Source organism: Microtus oregoni, unplaced genomic scaffold, assembly GCF_018167655.1.
Source record: "Microtus oregoni isolate MIOR12 unplaced genomic scaffold, Mior012 000042F_ref0000377, whole genome shotgun sequence".
Lineage (NCBI taxonomy): Eukaryota > Metazoa > Chordata > Mammalia > Rodentia > Cricetidae > Microtus > Microtus oregoni.
The window spans coordinates 21,980,917-22,006,376 of NW_024543209.1; the positions used below are offsets into that span (position 1 = coordinate 21,980,917).

At 43.9% G+C, this 25,460-nt stretch overlaps 7 non-coding genes across 7 annotated transcripts; 5 read left to right on the plus strand and 2 right to left on the minus strand.

Annotated features, from left to right (window-relative positions):
* The first annotated feature begins 4,144 nt into the window (after positions 1–4,144).
* Trnav-aac lies at positions 4,145–4,217 on the plus strand. The gene has a single exon. It is a non-coding gene; the product is annotated as a tRNA-Val (tRNA).
* A 1,046-nt stretch (positions 4,218–5,263) lies between these two features.
* On the plus strand, positions 5,264–5,336 carry Trnav-cac. Its single transcript has one exon. It is a non-coding gene; the product is annotated as a tRNA-Val (tRNA).
* An 8,946-nt stretch (positions 5,337–14,282) lies between these two features.
* On the plus strand, positions 14,283–14,355 carry Trnaf-gaa. Its single transcript has one exon. It is a non-coding gene; the product is annotated as a tRNA-Phe (tRNA).
* A 91-nt stretch (positions 14,356–14,446) lies between these two features.
* Trnav-aac lies at positions 14,447–14,519 on the plus strand. Its single transcript has one exon. It is a non-coding gene; the product is annotated as a tRNA-Val (tRNA).
* Positions 14,520–14,751: 232 nt separating this feature from the next.
* Trnaa-agc lies at positions 14,752–14,824 on the plus strand. Its single transcript has one exon. It is a non-coding gene; the product is annotated as a tRNA-Ala (tRNA).
* A 544-nt stretch (positions 14,825–15,368) lies between these two features.
* Trnai-aau lies at positions 15,369–15,442 on the minus strand. Its single transcript has one exon. It is a non-coding gene; the product is annotated as a tRNA-Ile (tRNA).
* A 345-nt stretch (positions 15,443–15,787) lies between these two features.
* Trnai-aau lies at positions 15,788–15,861 on the minus strand. Its single transcript has one exon. It is a non-coding gene; the product is annotated as a tRNA-Ile (tRNA).
* Positions 15,862–25,460: the final 9,599 nt, after the last annotated feature.

Sequence of the window (25,460 nt, forward strand, 5' to 3'; positions counted from 1 at the left end):
TTTTAAAAAAAGACTTCTTATGTATATATATACCTTCATGTTTGTCTGTGCATAGAGCTCGTTATATCCCCTACTGACAGCTGTGAACTGCCTTGTGAATGCTGGGAACCCAGGTCCTCAGGAGGAGCAGAGATCCCAGTGACATCAGGAGACGCATAAGTAACCACCGTCATTTCTGTCACATCCCGGGTGTGTGGGCTGTGGTAACACAGTCACTCTGTTTAAGCCTTTGCTGCTGCTGCAGGCTTCTGAGGCTCGCTCTCTCCTAGCTCGGTACTGGAAGCCTCATGGCCCAGTTCCCTGACCTCTACCTCATGAGAAGTCCAAGCCAGTGACAGGCTGTGTGCCAAGGGTCAGGAAGACCTCCCACCCTTTGAGATGGCCTTCCCTTCAGGACTACTCTATACCCAGCCCTGCCCGATTGTCAATATCTTTAGTCTTACTTGACACATGCCCAGCACCAACTCTATCCCCAAAGAAAACCAGCCTCTTAAAATGGAAGAAAATCCTGAAGGTAAAAAGTCAAAGGAAATAGGCAGGCAGCAAGATAGGCAGAGAAGCCTTACTTGGCTGAAAACATGACTGTAGTGTGTGTGTGGTCACCATGTTCTTCATTCAAATACCTGGTTTGGGATAGCATACAATCCCACGCCTGTGAGCTACCTAGACCATGAGTTAATCTTTTTCCAGATGCTGACATTTCTACTTCAGCCCTTCCCTCATGCAAGCAGATGTTAACCTAGGGTAGTTACTGTAAACACTGAGGGTGCTGCTCCAAGGAACGGACCAGGAAAAGGGGGCAGCAGAACAAGCAGTGAGAGGAGCATCAGAGTTGAGCATTTGCTCTCCTCCCCAGAAGAATAGGCAGGAACCCAACCAATGAGGCATTTTTCTCTCATTTTCTTGCGTAAAGATAGGGCCTCTCACTACATAGTTGTCGCTTACATTGGGCCTGCCCACCTTGACCAGGATGGCCTTGACTTCTCAATCCTACTCCACCTCAAAGTGCTGAGATCTCAGGCAGACCAGTTCCTATCAGTTTCAGACTCCTGGGTTCCTGTTTGGAGACCATAGAAACTCTTTCTAGGTTCCTCCCTCCTAGTGAGGTTAGGGATTTGAATCTGTCAGAAAATGGGGCTTCAAGAGAGATGATCTAGGACCAGGGAGAGAACCGAGCAGGTAAAACTACTTCCCGCCAAGACCGAGGACCTGAGTTTGATCTCTGGAATCTGCAAAGAGCGCCAACTCCTGCTTTTGTCCCGATCCCTGCACAGGAGAGCTGCCGCTCGCTCCTCCCCTGCTTCCTAAAAACACAGGTAAAAGAATGAAAAACAAAAGACTGTTTACATCTGCTAAGCCGAGAAGCTGGAGGGGAGACAAATGTCGGGAAGGCAGTAGATGTCAACAACGTTAAGGAAGTGAATCACTGAGAAAGTACGGGAAGGTTCCAAGAACGTTCCAAGAATGTTGGTTGAAGCTCCAAGAATGACCTAAGAGAGGCTGGAGGGACAATAGCGACCCTGTCTATGGGCCAAAAAATTCTTGTTGCCTGGATGTGGCCCGTTGCCTATCATGAACGCGTTCTGAACGCGTTCCTGGTTTAAAGTATTTTCTTTCTGCCGGGAAGTTGGGGGCGTTGGCTGTATCAATATATTTCACCCATGTCACGAAAATCTTCAGAAAGCTTCTTCCTGAAATGTTCCTCAAAAAGCTCGGTTATAACTTGCATTTGGTCACCACACACTAGGAAGGTCTGCAGGGAGGTCCAAAAACGTTTCCGAAGGAAAAGATAAGAACCTGTCACCGGTCCAGCAGCAGCATCTTCTATACCGCCCCACTTTGCAAGGAGAGCGTCCATCTAAGGACTCTTGGCTGTTTTAAACCTCCCCTCCGAGAATGAACACACACACACACACACACACACACACACACACAAAAAAAAAAAAAACCGGCAGCTCATCTTGCTCAATTTTCTTTGATAAACAACCTTTGCAGTTCACATCGAAAGAACCTACCACAGCTTCATAGCCATCAGAGAGAGACTTTGTAGGCAATCCGAATGCCCCAGACAGACAGGCATCAACACTACCCAAGAGCTGCATCTAATCGTCCCTGACGGAGGGGAACTTCCCGCCGCAAGAAGGCGCTGTGGATTGTGTTTCTGCCTAGGGCCTGGGGCTGAGGTGTGAGTCCTGGGCTTGGCAGGATGAACAGTACTTTGCCTTGGTCTCGCCGCCAAGGCTCTGTGGGTCTTGAACCATTCTCTACTGTGTGCATGCGCCACCTCTGCGCTCAAGTGCATGCTGGGTAGCAGAAAGGCCACCTCTGGTGGGGACTGAAAAATCTAAAACACTATAGAATCGACAAAGTCAGGGAAGCTGTAGCATCAGCACAAAGATCAGCAGCGTTTCTAAACACTAGCAAAAAAATCCCTGAAAGTTTTTTAAAAATCTATTTACAGTAGCTATAAAATAACAATGCATTTATCCTGCAGGCTGAAAACTTGAAGACATTTAAAATGGCATAAAATCAGTGAAAGAAACAATATCACTTTCAGAAGAAAAAAAGTAGATTAATTATACTATCTAATCAAAATATAAATATATTCTACAAGGTTATAATGACCCAAACACTGTGATATTGACATTAAAAACATGTGTAGGCCAACGAAACAGAATAGAAAATCCAGAAATAAATCCATGAATATATATACCCAGTCCATTCTTCAAAAGGTTGTTAAGACACAGCTGGACAGGGTGGGGCATCTGGGAAAAATTTGACTCATGGCTGCAATCCCAACACTCAGGAGTCTGAGGTTGGAGGATTGACAGGAGGTTTGAACAGGCTTGGGGTATACAGTGAGTTCTAGGCCAGCTTGGGTTTGTAGGGTGCATCCATCTCCAAGAAACAACAAAACAATAGCATAACTAAAAGAGAAGGGAAATGTGAGGGCACACAGGGAAAGAACGCTTTCTCCAGTACACAGTGTTGGGATAACTGGATATCTGTGTGCAGAAGAATGGAATTCAGTGCATCTCACACAGCAGGGGCAAATACCAAATGTATTATAGAAGACTTAAATGTAAGACCTGAAACCATAGAACAACCAGAAGAATGTAGAGGGAAACCATGATGGCATGAGTCTGGGTGAGATTTTGGGTGTATTTTAAAAGTATAGGCTACCAAAGCATAGACAGAACGCACAGGCTTCTTGCCCTGAAACACAGGCTTCTGCACAGAGAAGGAAAGAATCAGCAGAGCCTCGGGCACCTACAGAGTGGGAGAAAGCATGGACAATCGCACATCGGATGAGGGTTTGCTGTCCACACACACACACCAAGCACCACAGCTGGAAAACAAACAACCTGGCAAAGTGGGGCAAAGGATCAGAATGGGCAAGTTTCAAAGAAGACAAATGACAAACTGACCTCTGAAAATGTGCCCAGTTCATGGGCGACCAAGGAAACGAGAATCAAAGCCCTGTGACGTAGGCCTCACTCCTATCCTACCAGAAAAAGAGAAAAGAGAAAAGAGCTGGTGTTCTTGAGACGTGGAGAAAGGAGGATGCTTGCTCAGTTTTGATGAGATGTAAATTATTACAACCATTAAAGGCACTAGACTAAAAAGTCCTTTAGTGATTTTGCAATAGGGCACACCGCCAGGCCTGACTCACTCTTGCTCTGTCCATGGTAAGCATCCTTGTCTTCTGAGACACCGGCTCCTCCACATTCTCAGAAGGATTTTTCCCAAAAACCCAGATACGAAATTAAGCTACTGTTCATCAGGACAGATGAAAACAGCAGATAAACATGGAACGTTAGCTACGCAGCCTTTTGTAAAGCGGCTCTGTCATTTGCAACCACTGGAATGAAGCTGGGGACATGGTGTTAAGTGAGGTGAACCAGCCACTGAGGGACCATTCCACAGAACTTCACTTATAGTGTGGAATCCGAGTGCTCAGCTGGCAGCGGCAGAGAAGAGTGGAGCCACTAAGGGGCGGGTCATGGAGGGGGCGGTCACCTTAGTTACTTTTATTTAGCTAGCCCATGATACAAATATATACAACAAATACCACCATTGAATCATTTACTGAGCTAATTTTTTGAATGTATCTTTAAACTAACTAATTACTGCGTTGCGGGGAGTTTCCGTAGTGTAGTGGTTATCACGCTCGCCTAACACGCGAGAGGTTCCCGGTTCGAAACCGGGCGGAAACAGAAATGATACCCTTTTCCCCACTTCTGTTTTCAGACTGTCAGCTAACTCCCTACATTTTTCAGCCGTTACCACATAAGAATCTCGGCTCTTAAGTTTTGCTTTCACTGTCATGTTTTCATGGGCCCTGGATATAGCAGGTAAACGTTGTGAGGTACAGTGGGTTCAATGGGTCTCCAAGAAAGTAGCAGAAAAACAGCAAAAACATCGGGGGATTAGCTCAAATGGTAGAGCGCTCGCTTAGCATGCGAGAGGTAGTGAGATCGATGCCCACATCCTCCAATTATTGTTCTGATCTGAGATCACGTTTCTATTGAGATGCTGAGATTTTGCCATTGGAAATGTTCTCACTCTCTTGAGCAAATATTCGTAAGCGTCTCTATTTGTTACTTCACTGGCCAGACATTACAGAAGTAAATTCCCTGTCGGCCTCTACTGGAATCTTTCTTTTCCTCGTCTATCTCTTTGCCCCCTCGACCATGTTGGTGGAGGGCTGTTCTGCGCCTCACTGGAGCCCTGCACTGCCACCGACGGCGTCGCCTGAGTGGAATCCGCTCTACTGCTTTCAGTTTTCCTTTTCTAAGCTCAGAGAGGGTGTGTGTGTGTGTGTGTGTGTGTGTGTGTGTGTGTGTGTGTGTAAATCCTTTGCTTAACAGGTTGCTGTGACTTTTTGCGTCACCTGTCCGGATTCTCTCAAAAGCTCTCCAGTGTCAACAGTGATCTCCTCGAGGTGTCTCCAGGTGATCAGGCTCCTTCCCTCTGTGTGTTTTTCTCGCACGCGGTTCCCCTGCGATGCACGTTGCGTCTCCACCCCGGAATTCCTACAGCCGCGCATCTCCCTCCCGGAGCTCTCTCCCCTTGGTGCGCCGCCCAAGCTGCATTTATTAATCTTCCCCTGGCCGTGTCTCCTCTCCACTATGGCTTTTATCTTTGGTTTGGTCGCCTTCCCTTTGCAGTTCTCTCTCTAAGTGTGCATCTGTAGCTCCTGAATGGCACATTAGAAAGTATAAAATTTCTGTTGTTAACTGTAAAGTACCTAGAACAGTGGGTTTCCGTAGTGTAGTGGTTATCACGCTCGCCTCACACGCGAGAGGTCCCCGGTTCGAAACCGGGCGGAAACAATGTTGGCTTTTATTGTTCTCTAATTTTTCAATGGAGCCCATCTTCTGGATGGAGCCCTAAGGGAACACATTCTCCATCCTCTTCTAAGAACAAGCAAAGGAAGCCTGACCATCCCACTGCCATCAGGAATTTGTTGACTCTCCACGTTTCTTCAAACCCCACTTCCCTCTCACCACGTATCTTTGTCTTAGGGCCGAGGTTCTCAATCTTCCTAAAGCTGAGACACTTCAATATAGTTGTTCATATTGCCCTGACCCCCAACTATAAAATTCTTTCCATTGCTAATTCATAGCTATAATTTTGCTACTCTTATGAATCATAATGTAAATATTCTTTTCCCCCGGTTATTTTGGGCGACTCGAACACCCCCACACCCCGAAATGGTCGTGACCCACAGGTTGAGAATCTCTCTCTCTCTCTCTCTCTCTCTCTCTCTGCAAATGGTATAAGCAAGTATAAGCTTTTGTCTGAGCAGCTTCTGAGAATATTGTCTATGAGAACCTCGGCTCTTCGTTTTGGGACTTGATGACTAGCCAGGAGGTCCTGGGGGCGGGAAAGCCGCTACAAATAAAAGGGACCAAAAGGTCCAGGGGCCGCTGTTTTGTTACTTTTGAATCTGTTTGCTCCTTATTTTATCTCTTAGTCAGGGTTTCTATTGCTATGATGAAACACCATGACCAAAAAGCAAGTTGGGGATGAAAGGGTTCATTCAACTTCTGCTTCCACATTGCTGTTCATCACCAAAGGACATCAGGACAGACCTGAAACAGGGTAGGAACCTGGAGGCAGGAGCTGATGCAGAAGTCATGGAGGGGTGCTGCTTACTGACTTGCTTCCCCTGGCTTGTTCAGCCTGCTTTCTTATAGAACCCAGAACCAGCAGCTCAGGGATGACATCATCCACAATGGGTTGGACCCTCCTCCCTCACTTCACTAACTGAGGAAATGCCTTACAGCTGGCTCTCAAGGCAGCATTTCCTCAACTCAGGCTCCTTCCTCTATGACGAGAGTAGTTTGTGTCAGGTTGGCACAGAAAACCAGCCAGTACACTTTCCCTGTGCCATTAACTCGCCTCTCATCCACAGCTTTTATCTGTAGTTTGATTTCTTTCTGTTGATGTAGATATGTAACTTCTGAATGGCAACTTAGCTGTTAGACTGTAACTGTCCTGGATAGTAGAGTAACAAGCTGCCTGCCTATAGAGGTGTTTTTGTAGTGTAGTGGTTATCATGTCCACCAGGGAGATCCGACTCACCGAAATGCAAAAGCAAGGTTTATTGTGTGCACAGTGCAAACTGGCAGAGACCTTGTCAAAGCAACGGGCACAGCAGTGGCAAGAGGAGGTACCCCAACCTTCTAGAGGGGATTATTTAAAGGCAAAAACTAGCAAAGTTACATTGGCAGGGTGTGGGGTGACGTGTTCAATCCTGATTGGCTTGTGTCTAGAGACCTCAAAAATTTTATTTTCGAACCTCACCTATTGCTTGTCGGCTGATCTTCGGGTGGAAACATTCTGTGATTATCTGTGCTTTCCAGTTGACTACCCTGTTACTTTTGCCCCTAGCCATTTCTGAGGACTGGAATGTTTTATGAGAAATAGCTTAAACAAGACAAAATGGAGGAACTTTGGTTCTTCACTGACAACTGAGAATAGCCATTACATGCAGACCCAGATGGAAGCAAAGGACACAACAGGATGATATGCACAGAGCACAACCTTGAGGACCATCTACTTGCTCTTCAGGGAATGGAGAACCCCCTGTGTTACTTTTCAACAAAGGAGAGCAGGAAGGAAAGACTTCTGAGGGAAGAGAATGCCAGAGGACCCAAACAAGGGGAGGAGAGGGGCAAAGGGCAGTTGTAACTGTTCCTGCTCTGTTTAGATGAAAACCAGAGGGGGTGTGGACGCCATCATTCTGTGTATGAGATGCTTCAGATCCAGCACTAGTCGACATGGTGCAATTTCCAGTGATGCTATGGTCTTTAAAAGGGGCAAGTGGATGCAGGGTCCTGGGAGACTCAGGCTCAGTATTTCTAACGTGAAGCTGCTGATGGGAGGGGCTATTTGATGCAACCTCAGGTCTGGTCTCCTCACCAGCAGACCCTGAAGTCCATCCTCAGGGGAAGGAGGCCTCCTTTTCTACCCAGGGTCTATTAGTTGCTTGTGTTGACAGTGGGTGACAAGGAAGGACTGTGGAGAATTCTGAGCCACATCTGAAGAAAAACAATGACAACTGCTGATGGTGATCATATTGACATCAGTTCCTGGTTGTTTGATGAGATGGGTAGTGAGGAGAGTCAGGCTACACTGGGTACTGCACAAATATATTTGCTCTTCCTTGCTATTGTGTGATGGAGTGAGCAGGGCAAATCCCTCCTCAGCTTGGTGCTGTGAAGATGCACGGCTGCAGCTGAGGCACAAAGAGGGCTGTGCAGTCAAGCACTCGTTTATTCTTCTAACAGTGAATCCTGGTGATCTACATTGTGCAATGGTTGCTATGATTGTAATGTTATTGATTGATTTACATATATTGAACCATCCCTGCATCTTTGGGATGAAGCCTTTTTGATTGTGGTATATGTCTTAGAGGTTCTATTAATATGAAGAGACACCATGACCAGGAGAACTTTATTTTTTAATTTTTCATTTATTTTACATACCAAACACAGCTCCCTCTCCCTCCTTTCCTCCCCCCCCCCACTCCCAGAGCAACTCTTATAAAGGAAAACATCTAATTTGGGTGGCTTGCTTACAGTTTAGATGTTCAGTCCATTATCATCATGGTGGGACAAGACGGCATGCAGGCAGACATGGTGCTGGAGAAGTATTATCATCACGGTGGGACAAGACAGCATGCAGGCAGACATGGTACTGGAGAAGTAACTGAGAGTCGTACATCTTGCATACGACAAGAAGACGACTTTGAGTCACACTGTGCAATGCTTGAGCAAAAGAGACCTGAAAGCCCATCCCACATGTCACACTTCATCTAACAAGGCCACACCTACTTCAACAAGGTCACACCTCCTAATAGTGCCACTCCTTTGGGGGCCATTTTCTCTTAAAGAACCATAGTAGATAATATTTTTGCTATGTTCTTGAATTCTGTTTGCAAGTATTTTTTAAGATTTACTTATTTATTATGCTCTCTGAGATTGTGAATTGTCAACTTATGGGTTTTTTTTTTTTGCTTTATGTCTAAAAGCCACTTATGAGTGAGTACATATTTTATTTGTCTGGGTTACCTCACTCAATATGATGTTTTCTAGATCCATTTGCCCGCAAATTTCAAGATGTCATTATTTTTCTCCACTGTGTAGTATTCCATTGTATAAATGTACCACATCTTCTTTATCCATTCTTCAGTAGAGTGGCATTTAGGTTGTTTCCAGGTTCTGGCTATGACAAATAATGCTGCTATGAATATAGTTGAGCACATGTCCTTGTGGCATGATTGAGCATCCTTTGGGTATATACCCAAAAGTGGTATTGCTGGGTCTTGTGGAAGGTTGTTTCCTAATTTTCTGAGAAATCGCCATACTGGGTTCCAAAGTGGATGTATCAGTTTGCACTCCCAACAGCAATGCAGGAGTGTTCCCTTTACCCCACATCCTCTACAGCATAAATTTTCATTAGTGTTTTTTATCTTGACCATGCTTACAGGTGTAAGATGGAATCTCAGAGTTGTTTTGATTTTCATTTCTCTGATGACGAAGGAAGTTGAACATTTCCTTAAGTATCTTTCAGCCATTTTAGATTCATCTGTTGAGAGTTTTCGGTTTAGGTCTGTACCTCATTTTTATTGGATTATTTCTTATTTGATGACCAATTTCTTGAGTTCTAGCTATATTTTGGAGATCAGCCCTCTCTCTAATGTGGGATTGATGAAGATTTTTTTCCCATTATGTAGGCTGCCATTTTGCCTTGTTGACTGTGTCCTTTCTGTTTGCAAATATTTTACTGAGAATTTTGATATGGATATATATATATATATCCATATATATATGGATATATATATATATATATCCATAAGTGATATTGGTCTATAATTTTTTTGTTGGTTTTTATGTGGTTTTTGTGTCAGGGTAGTAGAACATTTGAAAAAAAGAGTTAGGATATGTTCCTTCAGTTACTATTTTGTGAAGTAATTGTTGATTTTTCTTTTAAGGTCTGGTAAAATTCTGCACTGGTTTTCTTTTGTTTTTGTTATTTGTTTTGTTTTGTTTGAGTGAGTACTTCTATTTTATTAGAGGTTCTGGGCATATTTAAATTGATCTTAACTTTGATAGATCATGCATACAAGACATTCTTTCATTTCTATTTCCTTTAAGTTTTCCACAATTTGGTGAAATAAAGATTTTGAAAGTATGTCCTGATAATTCTCTGAATTTCCTCAGTGTCTACTGTAATGTCCCCTTTTCATTCCTACTTTTTTTTTTTTTTTTTGATTTTTGAGACAGGGTTTCTCTGTAGCTTTGTAGACCAGGCTGACCTTGAACTCACAGAGATTGGCCTGCCTCTGCCTTCCTAGTGCTGGGATTAAAGGCAGCGCCACCACTGCCCGGCCATTCCTACTTTTGTTAACATGAATCATTTCCTTGGGCTTTATTTAATTTGGCTAAAAGTTTGTCAATCGTGTTGATTTTCTTAAAGAACTAACTCATTTCATTGATTCTTTGAGTTGTGTTTTATATGTTTGTTTCTGTTTCACCGAGTCCATGCTGGAGTTTGTTTCCTGACATTTGCTCTGTGGGGTGTTACTCCTTCTTGTCATTGTCTCGAGCTCTCAGAACAAGGCTTATGTCACCAGGTTACTGCTGTGAGATCTCTCCAGACTTTCAATGTACTCATTTAGAACTGGGAACTGGCCTCTTAGAACTGCCTTCCTTGTGTCCAACAGGTGTGGATATGGTGTGCTTTGTTTTTATTTGACTAAAAAATAATTAATTTCTTTCTTGATTTCTGTCTTGACCCATTTTTCATTCAGTAGTGAATTGTTCAGTTTCCACCCTTTGTATACTTTCTGCTACTGTTGATATCTTGCTTTAGTCCATAGGGATTGGATAGGCTATGGTAGAATATTATTTCAATTCTCTTGTATCTGTCAAGAACTGCCTTGTATTCTAGTACGTGGCCAATTTTTGAGCAAGTCCTGTGAGTTGCTGAAAAGAAATTGTATTCTGTAGCGTTTAGCTGGAATGTTCTGTAGACATCTGCTAGGTCCTTTTGACTTGTGACGTCATTCATCTCCAGCATTTCTCTGGTTTCTGCAGGATGACATGTCTATGGAGGAAGGTGTGGAACGGAGGCCACCCCACCACTGTGTGAGGAGAAATGCGTGGTTTTGCCTGTAGTAATATTTCTTTTATGAACTTGAGTGCCCTTGTGTTTGGTGAATAACTGTTCACCATTACAATATCTTCTTGGTGGGTTTTCCTTTAAAGGGTATGGAGTGTCCTTCCCTAGTTCTTCTAGTCAGTTTTGATCGAAAGTCTATTTTGTCTGATATTAAAATAAGCACACCTGCTTGCTTCTAGGGTCCTTGCACTTGGAATTCCTTTTTCCATCCTTTTCCCTCAGGTGATCTGTATCCTTGACAATGTGGATTGTTTCTTGGAATCAGCAGAAAGACAGAGTCTGTTTTCTGATCTAATTAGTCAATCTGTTAGCAATGAACAGTGTTTATTGATTTCTTGTCTTTTCCTATTCATGTGTGAGTTTACCCCCCTCTCATGATTTCCTGTCCTGGAATTATTTTTCTCTTGTGTCTTTTTGGATGTGGCTAACCTCACACTGAAGTTTTCCTTCTAATGTTTTTTAGAGAATTAGATTGGGAGATAGAAATTACTTAAATTTAGTTTTGTCAGGTAATGTTTTAATTTCCCTGCTGCCTGTGATTGATAGTTTTGCTGGGTATAGCAGTCTGGGCTGGCATCAGAAGTCTCTCTGAGTTCTGAACGTCTGTCCAGGTTTTACTGTCTTTAGAGTGTCCACTGAGATGTCAGTGTTATTCTAATATGTGGGCCTTCATTAGAATTTTTAAAACTTTTAGAATTTATAAGAGTTTATAAAACAAAGAATTTTATAAATCTTTAAAATATTTTTGTAAGATTTATAAAGATATGACATTATAAGATGATCTTTTCCCCTTGCAGCTTCTAATATTTCTTTGTTCTGTATATTGAGTATTTGAGTATTATGTGTTATGGGGAATTTCTTATCTGTTCCTGTATATTTGTTGTTCTGTGTCCTTCTTGTACTTGGACAGGAACCTCTTTTCTTTAGATTGGTTAAATTTTCTTCTAAGATTGCATTAAAAGCATTTTTTGCCCCAGGTGGCGGTAGCTCATGCCTTTAATGTAATGGTGGGGTCAGAGGCAGGCAGATCTCTTTGAGTATGAGGCCAGCCTAGTCTAAAAAGGGAGTGCAGAATAGCCAGAGCTACACAGAGAGACCCTGCTTCAAAAAAAAGGAGAAAGAAAAAAAAGAAAGAGAGAAAAAAGAAAAAAGGGGGAAAAATCTTTTTTTTTTTTAGATTTAGCATTTTTTTGAGAAATTAATGTAATTCTTTCTTCAATGTCATAACCTTCTAATGAGGCTTAGTTTAAGGTTTTTGTTTAACACCTGAAGTTTTTTTATATCTCCAGTTTTAGTTCAGTGTAGGTTTTCTTTCATAATTTTGTACCGATGTTCAGGGTTTAAAAGATTTTCATTGTTTGATCAAACTGTTTGTGTTTTCACCTTTTTCGGTACTGCATTTGTTCAGATCCTTTTTTAAGGTCCTTGGACATATTCATAATTGCTATCTTGAAGTCCTTGCCTTATTGACGGATTCCAGCTCCAGGGACTCCAGGGGGTTCAGGTCCCAAAGAGGAGGTGAGCTGCTGGCAAGGGAAGGAAGGGATTGACAGGCCTGAGGGCGAACCAGATAGATGTCGCTTTATTGAAAAATGGCTGTATGTTTTATACTCTACAATTGTGCAACAGCTTACTTAGCTACAGGCAAGACTGGAAGCAGACGCGAGGATTCAGGGATGAAAGCCAACATTAACTTCATCGCAGCATTTTCCCTGAGACAAAAACACTGCGTTCAGCAAGTATCCAAGTGCCTATTGTTCTCTGAGGTTTGGTAACTCTCCTGCTGGAGATAAGAATGACTCCCTTTGGCAAGCTGGGGCTTTCCTCAGGCCCCTGAAGGAATGGAGGCCCCTATGCAAATGCATGGCCTTGGGGAAAGAACTGGGGACCAGACACTCCACTACAACTTGTAAGTGGGATGGATATATTGCAGCTTTTCCACCGTGTAGCATAAAAAGCTCGGAGTTGTACCCTAGTTGAATTCCTTTGTGTCTTCTCATACTATACTGGGACTGTCACTTCTCCTGTGCTCCCAAAGGAAAGGTCCTGGTGTCTTACTTACTCTTTTCCCACGACACCCTACCATTCTGATTCCTCTCTGCTTATTGACTGAACTCTTGCCCTTAACGGCCTCAGGCTCTGAGTCTGGATTGTTCACTTTTCATCGTTGGGGGTCAGGTGTGCCAGTTAGTAAATCTCTCGACTTCCTGTTCTCGGTGTAGTCAGGGGGACACAACAGGAAATCCTGTGTGCGGAGACATCACGCTATATGGTTCCACGTTGGAGGGAACTTTCCCCCAAAGAACTGTTTTGTTTAAAGAAGCTGCCGTTGTATAGATTTTCATCCTTCTCCAAAGCCCCACAAAATTTTCCAAAGGAAGAGGCACATAGAACACCCATTACATACAGCGAGAATCATTAAAAATGAAAGTAGAAATTTCTGCTAGGGAAGTGTGGTCTGCAATGTCGAAATGCTGGAATTTTGTCAAGTGGAAGTGGTGGCCATTTGCCATGCAGCCCACGCCATCTTTTTTTTTTTTTTTTTTTGGGGGGGGGGGATTTTCAAGACAGGGTTTCTCTGTGGCTTTGGAGCCTGTCCTGGAACTAGCTCTGTAGACCAGGCTGGTCTCGAACTCACAGAGATCCGCCTGCCTCTGCCTCCCGAGTGCTGGGATTAAAGGCGTGCGCCACCATCGCCCGGCAGCCCATGCCATCTTATGCTTGCTCTCTATTGCATTTCTGAAGGCCTATTGCAGTAGGTCGCTACTTTCTCCAGGAGGCATGCTGTCTTGCCTGTCCATGTAGGCAATGGAGTTATGGTATTTGAGGTGTTTCTTGGAGTAGATATCTGATCTTGTCTCTGTCTGGTGGGTGTTCTGTTCTTTGGTTGTTGTTGCCCACTCTGGATCCTAGGCAAGGGTGGTAGCTGTGGGGTTGCTGGTGGGGAGGACTTCTGCAGGTTGGCATGTGACCCAAAGGGAGGAAAGGATCAGAGGATCCACAGAAAATAGGTCAATTATTTCTTATGTATATGTGTATTTGAATGTAGTGCCCTAGGTAACCAAAAGATGGCGACAGACGCCGTACTACTGAAGTTAAAAAAAGCGATGAGCTGCCCTGTGGGTGCTGAGAATCAAAGAAGCTCCTCTAGCCTGACAAATTGAAAACAGGGCCACAGAGTCATCCCTCTCGTGGGCGCATGGCCACAGTAGTGGAACAAGGTGTTCTGAGACATTTGCTGGTTCAAAGGAACGAATCCCTGACTGCCTAGGCGCTCACTCCTTCACATCCACAGAAGGCTAATTTCCAGGATTATTCCGGGAAGGATCAATGTTATAAGGAGGTTCTGTCACTCGAAGCCAAGAAGCTGAGGACAGGGCAAGTGAGGTGATCGATCCACCGAGGGAAAAATTCCACAGGACTTCACTTATAACGTGGAATCGGAGTGTTCATCTGGCACTAGCAGAGTAGAGGGGAGTCACCAAGAGCACGGCGTGGAAGGTGCAGTCACCTTAGTTACTTTGATTTAGCTGACCAATGGCACGAAAGTATACAACAAAGATTATCATCTAGCTATTTCTAGGCAAGCCGAAATAGCTCAGTTGGGAGAGCGTTAGACTGAAGATCTAAAGGTCCCTGGTTCAATCCCGGGTTTCGGCAACTACTTATTTTACAGAAAAAAAAAAAAATTATTCCTAGGCAAGGAAAGAATCTATTTCTACAAACTAGGAAAATTGAGGCAATACGTGAGGTTTCCGTAGTGTAGTGGTTATCACGCTCGCCTAACACGCGAGAGGTCCCCGGTTCGAAACCGGGCGGAAACAAACATACTTTTGCTCACTTCTCTTTCCAGATTCTCAATTTATTCCCTACACTTTTGAGCAGTTACCACGAAATAATCTCGAGTCTCTGATTTCCCTCTTGACTCCCGCCATACTTTCTTAGGCCATGAAGTAGCAGCCAACTTTAGGAGAACCCATGGATTTACATGATATACAAGAAAGTACATGCAAAATTGTACAAACATCACGGGATTAGCAAAAAAGTTAAAACGACGGGGGATTAGCTCAAATGGTAGAGCGCTCGCTTAGCATGCGAGAGGTAGTGGGATCGATGCCCACATCCTCCAATCTTTAGACTCCTTGAGAGTCTCTCACACCTACAGCAATCCTCAGAAAATGGGGGACTTTTGTGTTGTTGCCTTTTGGAGCACAAATTCACGATACAGACCTTTCGCAGTATCTAATCTAAGGTCTGAGAATGTGGCTAAATGCCATGGTTCTTGCCTAATGTGGAAAGCCCTACCTAATTCGATGCCATCCCAGAGATAACTAAAGTTTGGAGAAATAGCCGAGGACATCTGATTTATTGCATTACACTCATCATGTGTCTCTAATGGATGGGGAAGGTCTCCAAAAGGGACGAAAAGGACACTGGACGTATGGGACATTTTTCTGTTGTTTCCCTCTGCTTCCAAATGGATTCCATCTGTGCGTTAAGGCCACTAGAACCACAGAAAGACTCGGCAGTTGTGAGGCTGGGGTCAATAAAGATGAAGTGCTTTGAAAGCGTTCTAACTGAAATGACTACTCCTTAGAGTAGACTAGATTCTGCTTTGTGTGTGTGTGTGTGTGTGTTGTGTGTTTTAAAGTAAAAAAAACATATTCCTCATGTGGCCCGTACGGAGATCGAACCCGCGACCTTGGCGTTATTAGCACCACGCTCTAACCAACTGAGCTAACCGGCCCCACAAACATGTTCTTTCTGTTACCTCTTCAGAAGTGGAAGGATACAAATGCCAATTGCCATTAGAGGTCTTGGATTTTCATTTGTTTCAATGTTTAAGATTTTCTGAAATGAGGTATGAAACAAAAGAGTTCTCAACCTAAAAACAGAAGAGGGTATGTGTAACATTCCGATGACTGCTGAGCCTAGACAAGCAAGTATACTCGCTCAGACCGTAAAGTCTTCCTCCAGCTGCAGATGTGAGGACTACAGAACAGTCGAAGCTGCGTTCTCTTTTAAGGTGCTATGCTTCACTAGCTTCCAGATGATAGAATTGAGGACTTTCTTCTAAAAAGCAATTACCACTTGGCCCGTACGGGGATCGAACCCGCGACCTTGGCGTTATTAGCACCACGCTCTAACCAACTGAGCTAACCGGCCAACTGTTAGGACCCCAACTGTCGACCTCTACACGTAGCAAATGCTTGATTTAGATTTGAGATTATTTTAGGTGTTTATTGTTGTTTTGTTTCCTTGTTAAAAGTTTTCTTGAACCTGAAAAAAGTTACAAAACTCGCGTTGTTCCAAGTAGAAAATTTCTCTGAGAAGAAAAAAAATTCTGAACGAGTGCAAGTAATATCACGTTGCAAAGTTTCCTGACCCAGAGACACTGGCCATGGACAGTCCAGTCCACTAGCCCCGTGGCCGCCCACACCGCGACCCGCCCTCTAGCCTTCACAGAGGTCGCCTCCTGTGCAGTTCTCCCCGTTGCCTTCAAGTGACAACAATCTCATAGCCTTCCCGATTTTACCGAATTTCTTGTTCAATTCGCTAAAAAAAAATATTTGGATAAGGCAGTGCGCGGCTGGCCTCCGCCGGCGCGCGTCTCTACTGGGCCGTTAAGGCATCGATCGCTCTAGTCTTGCAGACGCGGGCACTCGAGGCCGGGTGGGGTTGGTGCCCGGGGAACCTGCGCTGGTCGCGGCTGGCGGGTCATAGTCTCTTTGGCCACTGTCGCGGTCCGTGGTGTCAGGCGGGACGAGTGAGTCCAGGACCAGCGCCACCCCGACCGTCACAGGGCGGAGTCCTCTCGGCATAGCCACGCTTTTCTTGAGTCTCAGCGATGCCAAACTCTGCTCAGCTCGAACTTGGATTTACCTTCGTCACTAGACCAGCAGCTGTTCCAGAAGTTTGGGGGACTCCTGCGCGGGCGTGTCATAGCTGTCTCAGCGGGCAACCGAAGAGACAGAGCAGGCTGTCGTGTCCTCCGCCTCTGTATTCCGGGATGCGCCCCCGTGTTCTTTCCGTCCTCCTATAATGCAGTCTCGGAGGAGTGGAGAACTTGCGATTCTGAAATGAGTATTTTCAAGTCGCCCTAAAAAACACTGGCCCTGGGCGCTTTTGGTTTGAGCGTCTGCAAAGCCTCAGTGAAAAACGCAAAAAGGCCAAGGCGACACTCACCGGGACTGAATGGAGCCGGTGCTGCAGGACCTGAAGCCTGGGTTTCCTCTGACCTGGATGGCCTGACTTGACGTCTCCTCATCTTGACATCCGAAAGAGCCCCTCGTAGCCGCAACCAGGAGCTTTGGTGAAACGGAAACTCTGTGACTTCCAAGTCGCCCCCGACCTCGGAATCTGTTTCCAAGGAGGTCATCGCCGGGCCTCAGCCTCCACCTACCCAGTCCCGTTGATTCTGTTCACGAGGGACCGACCCTCGGACCTCCCATTTCCTAGCTGGGGGTCTTGCTGAGGCAACAACCACAGAAGGAGACCCGAACAAAGAAGGATTCGGAAAAAGCGCTTCTCATGACGCACAGTTTCTTCAACGTCACAATCTACTTCACCACTCTAAACTCAAATGGCTTTACCGCCAGGCTGTCAGGACCCTTGTGGCCAAGGTCCCCGAAGGCCGGACCAAGAGCTCTGCTTGGTCCTCATTTCATCGCCCTGATTCAGATGTGGATCCAGCTGACAAGGCCCTTACAAACTTTTCCTGGTTATTCCAGAGAAAGCGCCGGAATTGCGTCTCGGGTTCTCATCTACCCCCTTTTCAAAACTACTGAGGGTCTGTGGAGATGGGACTCTTGGGCACAGCGAGCTTGATTAGGACATGTTAGCGTGATAATAGTTCATTTCTTCGGGAGACCAGGACAGAGTTCCTCAGAATATTGGTCCTCTCGCGTGGGAAGCTTTTTTTGTAAATAGATAATCTGATCGCATTGGCATGTGTTAGACAACATGAATCAGTTCTGTCTCACACCTCCATAGAAGTGAACATTCCTAAATACCTGCTTGATTCTCATTGAGCTGTCTCAGTACTGCTAAAATGCCTGCGAAATCTGACCCTAAAACGGAACTCTGGGTTCTTATCTGCAAATCTCCATCGGGGAGACTGTGGAACCTCAGGTTCAGATTTCGGGGCTCCAGACACTGAAGTCTTTTCCAGGGTGTGGGAAAAGCCGCGAACGACTCCAGTGCCGCTGACCCATTCTGACAAGCATTACCGGATTGAGCAGTGTGAAAGAAATGAAGGCAACCGGGTTCTTCGGTGGTGTTATTGCTGAATGAAAAGGTACAGGCTCCGTCCAGCGACTTAAAATTGAAAATGGGAATTAGCAAAGACCTCAACCCCGCCCCCCCCCCAACAGAGAAGTCACACATACCAGATTAAAGGAGTGACCATGCAAAGCAGCTGACCTGGCCTGTGTTATTCTCTGGACTTCATCTCCAGCACCACAAACCAGTCAATAACTGCGTGCTGGAAAAACCTAAGCCTGAGGGGCGGTGAACTCTGGGGTAGAGCGGGTGCTGATCTAGAATGAGGGGGAGCGGGAGTGCCAGCTCCAGTTATGCGCTTTCCTCTCTCATCCTTGTGGTGGAGGTTCTCCCAGGGAAGACTGCTCACACATGGGCTTCAGCTAATGGAAAGTCTTTATTAGCCAGCCGGTGATGACACTGGGTGCTCTAATCCCAGTGTAGCACTGAGTTTTCTCATGGTGAGCTTATAAGCAGAAAAAAACATGTTCTGGGTTGACACACTTCTGTTAACTGAACCTGCCTGCGAGGATGACCTGCTCTTGTAGTCTATGGAGCTCAGAGCCATGGAGGACACAGGGATCTTTGAGGTACACCTTTAAGCTGAGCATCCCTCTCCTGGTGCTGGGAACTTACCTAGGGATGGAAGTCAACTTTGTGGATAGTAGAAGGCTGAGCTATCTAAAATGGGATTTATATCTGAATGAAGAATCTGGGCTGTGAGAACACTGGTCTGGGGTCAGGTGGATCTGGGTGAAGAACTGCAAAGCTTCTGTTGTCCTAAGGAGGACCTGACACACAGGGGACTTGTGGAGCAGTCCAAGAGAGAGGTCCGACCCCGAGGAGCGCTGTCTTCAAGGAGGTTGTCGCCACGCATTGCACATCTAGCAGTTTCAAATTTCTGAGAGGAAACAGAATGGCCAGCCATACTTCCACAATGACGTCAGAATAATTTGCTACAAAAAACTGCTGATAGCCAAAAAGGATAAAGGATAAAAAACACCTGTGTCTCATGGAGGGGGGGAAGGGCGGGGGCAAGGCAGCAATCAGGAGTGGCCCTCCTGAGCTAGTACCCACCCTGCTTTTATTTAGTTCAGATTCAAATAAATAAATAAATAAATAAATAAAAACATGTGTCTTGCTTAAGAATAGCTCCAACAAAACAGACAAAACAGGTATTCTGGCCCGGCAGTGGTGGCAAACACCTTTAATCCCAGCACTCAGGAGGCAGAGGCAGGCGGTTATCTGTGAGTTCAAGGCCAGCCTGGTCTACAGGAGCTAGTTCCAGGACAGAACAGGCTCCAAAACTACAGAGAAACCCTGTCTTGAAAAACCAAAAAAAAAAAAAGTATTCCATTAAATCTCTACCCTTTACATAATTGCAATTCCTGTCTTCCAGATGTCCCTGCCTTGAGGCCTATGTGAGATTTTCTTACACTACAGTCACCCAGCCTGAAATTGTACACATACTTTAATAGTTTTCGGGTAGTATTGTAATATTTCCATTAATGTTAATTGACCTTCCTGGAATTTCTTGATAAACACAATTTTCAAATTCTAACAAGACATCAATCTATGAAGGAAATGGGAAACATTTAATTTCCTATTTTGCACAGTATAAAGTCCCTTCCCAAGATCCTCAAGTCTGAATTCTTGGAGCCAATGAGCAGTTGCTTTGCATGGGAAGATGGCTCTGTAGCTGTGTTAAGGTCACAGAATCTGGAAGAGAGTTTTATTTGGCTTAGAGTTCCAGAGGGCCAAGAGGCCAAAATGGTGGGAGGCTGGCAAGAAAGCCTCAGAGCCCCCTGAAAGAGCAGGAAGTCGAGAAATCACGGCTCAACCGCAAGCACCAAGCAGGGAGAGGAGGAGGCAGGGTGAGTCAGTGAAGTCTCAGCTGAGCCCTGGGACTCTTCCAGCAAAGCAGCACCACTTCTGCCAACAGCTCCACCAACTGGGGACCAAGTCTTCAAAGTACCCGAGCCTAAGGTGGGCATCTGTCATCCTCATCACCACAGACAGTCTTCTGGGATTACCCAGGTTATCCTGTGGCCTGCTTGCCAACCTTCAGCCATTTTGGCCTCTTGGTCCTCTAGAACCCTAAGCTGTGATTTTTCTGGTGTAACAAGACCTTGAGATTGTCTCTGAACATTCATGTAGGCAACACAACATGACTTAATACTGCAGATGTATCTATGTACTGTTCACTCTCACTCTACAAAACAATTCAACTCCACATTATTATGAGAAAACATGCGTGGTTTTGGTCTACTATAAATGTTTATAAGAACTAAAGCTTTACTGTTTTTGAGATAAAGAAAATGCAATAATTAGGACTGAAGAGATGGCTCAGCAGTTAAGAGTGCTTGCTGCTCCTGTAGAGGACTCTAGTTTGGTTCCCAGCAACTCTATCAAGGAGCTCATGATCACCTGTAACTCCAGCTCCCAGGGATCTGATGTCCTCTTCTGCATTCTAGAGGCACCCGCACTCATACATGCTTATACCCCCACATAGACACATAGACATACACATATACATAATTAGAAATTAAAAGAAAATTAGAATGAAAAAAGAAAAATAAATTTACTTGATTTCCGTGAGCAGGAGAATTTAAGAAGCATCAAATTTTTGAAAGCCCCCCCCTTTTTTTTGGTGGCACGAGAGCCTACATATTATAAAGTTTGGGTCACTAAGAATTGCTCAGTGATATCTAGCCTGCCACAGAGTATTCTCCACAGCTGTCACAGGGAAAAGCCAGAGCTGATTTTTATAAAGATGGCCTAGATATTACTAAATGTCCTGTCAAAGAAATCTGAGTTGCATTCAGTAGAGGAGGATAGGGAGGCTGGGCATGCAATAGATTGGCCTGATCTAGTGTCCTGAGTCCTCCTTGGGAGAAGTATGTTCTTGTGAGGAGGGCTAAAGCTAAAAACAGAGTAGGATTACTCAGGAGTCTCTCTGCTATTCCTCTCCTCCAGACATTTGTTGACTTCCTCCACTTGATCACCCTCCCCACAGATAGTTATTTTTGAATTATTTTAATTTTCTCCCTCTCCTATTTTTCAATTTAAAAGATTTAAAAATTATCTGTACATCTGTAAATGTGAGTATGGTACCCTCAAAGAGTGTTGGATTTCCTGGAGCTGGAATTACCGATGTGTTTAAGACATTCAACATGAGTGCTGGGAACTGAACTCAGGTCCTCTGCAAAAGCAGTAAATACTAACTGCTGAGCCATTTGTTCAGCTTCACTTAAACATTTGTAGAAAAAGACTTGAAAGGAGGCTGTTGCAAGAAGAGCCTGCTTGTTCATCCCAGCCGCCCAGCTAGCTTAGCCCCGAAATAATCACACAGAAACTATTAATTAAATCACTGCTTGGCCCATTAGCTCTAGTTCCTTATTGGCTAACTCTCACATCCTAATTTAACCCATTTCTATTCATCTGTGTTTCGTCACATGGCAGTGGTTTACTGGGAAAGATTCGGCATGCCTGTCTTTGGCGGCTCCATGGTGTCTCTCCCCCTACTTGGCCTTTCTTCCTCCCAGAATTCAGTTCCATCTTCCCCACCTACCTAAGTTCTGCCCTATCAACTATGCCAAGGCAGTTTCTTTATTAACCAATGAAAGCAACTCAAGGCAGAAGGACCTCCTACACCAGGAGGTCAACTTCTTTTGGAGGTTCTGAGTAAAGGGTGACCATCTAGAGGTGGACAGAATATCACAATAAGGACTCACTCAACTGCAGCTCAGAGACAGTGTTTCCTTGAGGACTTTGACCAAGACCATATCTTCAAGACAAAATAGGGTATGCCCCACCTGTTTCCTATTAGGAGCTCTGAGCCTAAGCTCTGAGATAATTTGTTGGATGAAGCTCAATCCTACTTAGTTTTATAAAATAAAACCTGGAGTCAGATATTAGGGTAAAAACTGAAAGATCAGAGAAGCAGAGCAGTCAGCCACCAGAAACTTCTTATATTTACTAAATCTCAGACCAAATGAGGGGCATCCTGTCTCTGCAAAAATCCTCTGGCCGAATGGGGGAGATCTCTCTTTATGAATCCTCAGACCCAATAGGGGAGATCCTGTTTCCATCTGCCTTATATTCTTGTCTCCACCTCCCTAGTGCTGGGATTAAAGGCATCAGCCTCCCATGTGCTGGGATCAAAGGCATGAGATCCAAAGTACTGGCATCAAAGGTGTGAGCTACCACTGCCAGGCTCTGTTTCTCTCTTAGACTGGTTCAATCTCACATAGCCCAGGGTGACCGTCAATTCCTGATCATCCTGCTTCCTCCTCTCAAGTGCTGGAATTAGAGGTGTTTGCTACCACTGCCTGGCCTCTATGTTTAGCTAGTGGTTAGCTGCACCCTCTGATCTCTGGGCAAGCTTTATTTGTTAGAACACAAACAAAATGTCATTGAACATTTCCCCCTTTTTTTCTAAACAAAAATTGAAGGTTTTAAAGCAGAAAAACTATATACGATAAGTACAATAACTATATACAAATATATACAGGCAATAATTACATTAACAGTATCTAGTCCATTAGCATTTGACAAATTCAAAGAAAATACTCTATTATCTACCCTGTCTTGGTGAGTTCAGAGTGGTGTATCCTAACTTGTATTACCATCCCAAAGCTATCTTTTTATGTCTCTCAACCTTATATACTTTACACCTCTTTTGAGAATTTCTTTTCTGAATTTGTTTTTTTTTTAAAAAAAGAAAACTATAAAGTCTTCAAATCCATCAAAGATTGCAGAAAGACATAATATTACCTGAGTAAACAAGAAGTGTAGACCAAACAAATTCCAAAAATAAGAAATGACAGAAACAGATGGCTGCCTTGACAGTCACCCAAGGTTCCCCTGAAACATCGGGGCATTCATCTTCAGCCTACAGGCCTAGAATATCTAATATACTTACCTGTGAAGCAGGAATTTTGAAGGACTGTCTCATTTTGTCTTGGCAAATGTTGGCAGTCACTTTTTTTCTCTTCTGTTTGTCCAGTTTGTACAGCATACTGTCTACTGTCAGCAGTCAAGTCAAGGGCAGTTTCTTGTCCAGTGGCTAACTTTTGCCACAAAGAAACTAAACTCCCTATGGAGTTTCATAAATGTCCATCATCTTCTCTGAGGTAGATTGGTGCTGCCAGGAGCAGACATGCCTCATTGTCAGAGGGGTTGGGGGAAGGAACCTTATGTTATGAAAACATCTTAGATGTTCTGTAGATCTCTGAAGTATCTGAGGACCACTTGTCTACCTAAATGTATCTCTTTTTGACCTTGAAAACATATCTAAGTTTGATTTAATAGATGACTAACTCCTAACCTGCATTTCTTTATTAACCTAAATAGTTGCTAATAATTTTACAACTAGTAGTTGCTTTTTAAAAGTAGATTCAATAATCTACCTTTTTATTCTATTCCTATATCTTCCCTTTTTCTTTACAGAACAAGATCCCTGAATCCAATCTTATTTGTTCATCTTTTTTTCTTGACCATTATCAATAACAATTTGTAAATACCCCCCTAAATGATGACAAATATTCATAATCTACTGAAAGACCAAAAACCATCCACCCCATCTCTTGGGAGTATAAATGTCATGTTCTTAAATTTTCTTCCTGTTATCTGGGGATGATGGCATCTTTAGGGAACCCTGGAAAAAACTTGAGAAAAGTATCAAGTCCTGGGAGAGCTAGCTATATCATTTATTGTCCAGTGTCTGCATAACAGGAAAGTCCAGGACTTGTTCTAAGTCTTAGCTAGTGTAATCTGTGAGGCTGGATCATCACAGTCAGTCACTGTGAAATTGTGGTATATTTGGTGAAGAGATATTAAGGTTTTTCAGTATAGGGACTGATGTAGCCATAGATGACCATCAACAGTGACCCACCATCCAGGATGGTCCAGACTGCAACCCTGTTCCTGGGCCTCCTCTATCTTGAGGAGAGTACAGTACAGCCTTTCAGGAGGAGGAAAAAGTCTTCCTATAAAAAGGGAAACATTCCTTCTATCTTAAGTGGTACAGCTTCGGCAGTAGCATTGACTACGTGATTGCCCAAGATCTTCAGTTCCCTTCTTTTTGGTAGTCTTGGCAGCATGGTCATGCAGTATCAAGCATTATATTTAAAATTCGTATAAAAATGTATCTATTTTGCTTTAATATGGTCAAAACCCTTGTTATGATGATAAGCTCTTCCAGTTAGGCAGTGGTGTTAGCTATTGGTCATTTAACTTTTTATTAGACCAATCAGGTCCCATATGCAGGCAAGGTGAAACAAATGCAACAAATCTTTATATAATTAAACAAAAGTAACACATCTATAAAGTTAAAATATTATCCCACAGCATAAACAAATATAACACACTTTTACCTAGTTAAAATAATATTCCACAAAATACCTGTGCTTAACCTGAGATTCTCCCTGACAAGCCTTGGGTGGTCAGCTGTTTAAAAACTTTTATCTTTTTTTTGTTGTTGTTTTTTGGTTTTTTTTTTCGAGACAGGGTTTCTCTGTGGCTTTGGAGCCTGTCCTGGAACTAGCTCTGTAGACCAGGCTGGTCTCGAACTCACAGAGATCCGCCTGCCTCTGCCTCCCGATAAAAACTTTTATCCACAACCACTTTGGTTTGGTTTTAAGACAGTGTCCATGTAGCCCTGCTTTCCTGGAGCTTTCTATGTAGACCAGAATATTCTCAAACTCAAGAGAGATTTGAAGAGGATTTGGAGTCAACATAGAAGACACCCAGATAACAAATTTTCAGAACAAAAGAGATTTATTTACCCTAGAAGGGACAATTGGAGATGGGGCGGCGGGGGGAGGGGGGCTGCCTCTAGATCAGGCAAAGACAGCAGTGGTATCTCTGCAGGAGTTATTTTTAAGAAGAAAAAGGGGAGGTGTGTGTTAGAATGAGTTGTCCTTCGTGGACATGTTAGTCAGTATAGCCAAATAATGGATTTTGGTTGCTGGACCTTGATGTTTGGATAGTTGGGCCCTGGTGTTTTAGTCAGGCATATGGAAGTGGCCAAATAAGGGAATAGACCTTGGTGACTAGCTTTGGGAATGTGAAATTACCTAAATAAGGGAATTTAATGGTTTTGTGAGGGAGAGGGAAGTGGGGGTGGCAAGACCTGCCAGTTCCATGTTTGCAAGGCTTGGGCCTGTTAGAGAGCCCTTTAAGATTCGTCTGCCTCTGCCTCCCAAGTGCTGGAATTAAATGTGTGAACCATTGCACCTGGTTTCAATTATTATTTTAAAGGCATGAACCAACTTTTACAATTTTCTACTCATAGTATTGGACTACAGTATAAAATAGGATGTTCATTAATTTTAAAGTTAAATAGAATCTGCAGATAAGTTGTTCATTAAATTAATTTGATACTTTTACATCATCTTTCTGTGTATCAGTGGAAAACCCGAGATATCTCAGCTATTTAGGAGATAAAAAGAAATAGGGATGATAAAATGCCTGGAACGCAGTGTATATACCATATAAACATA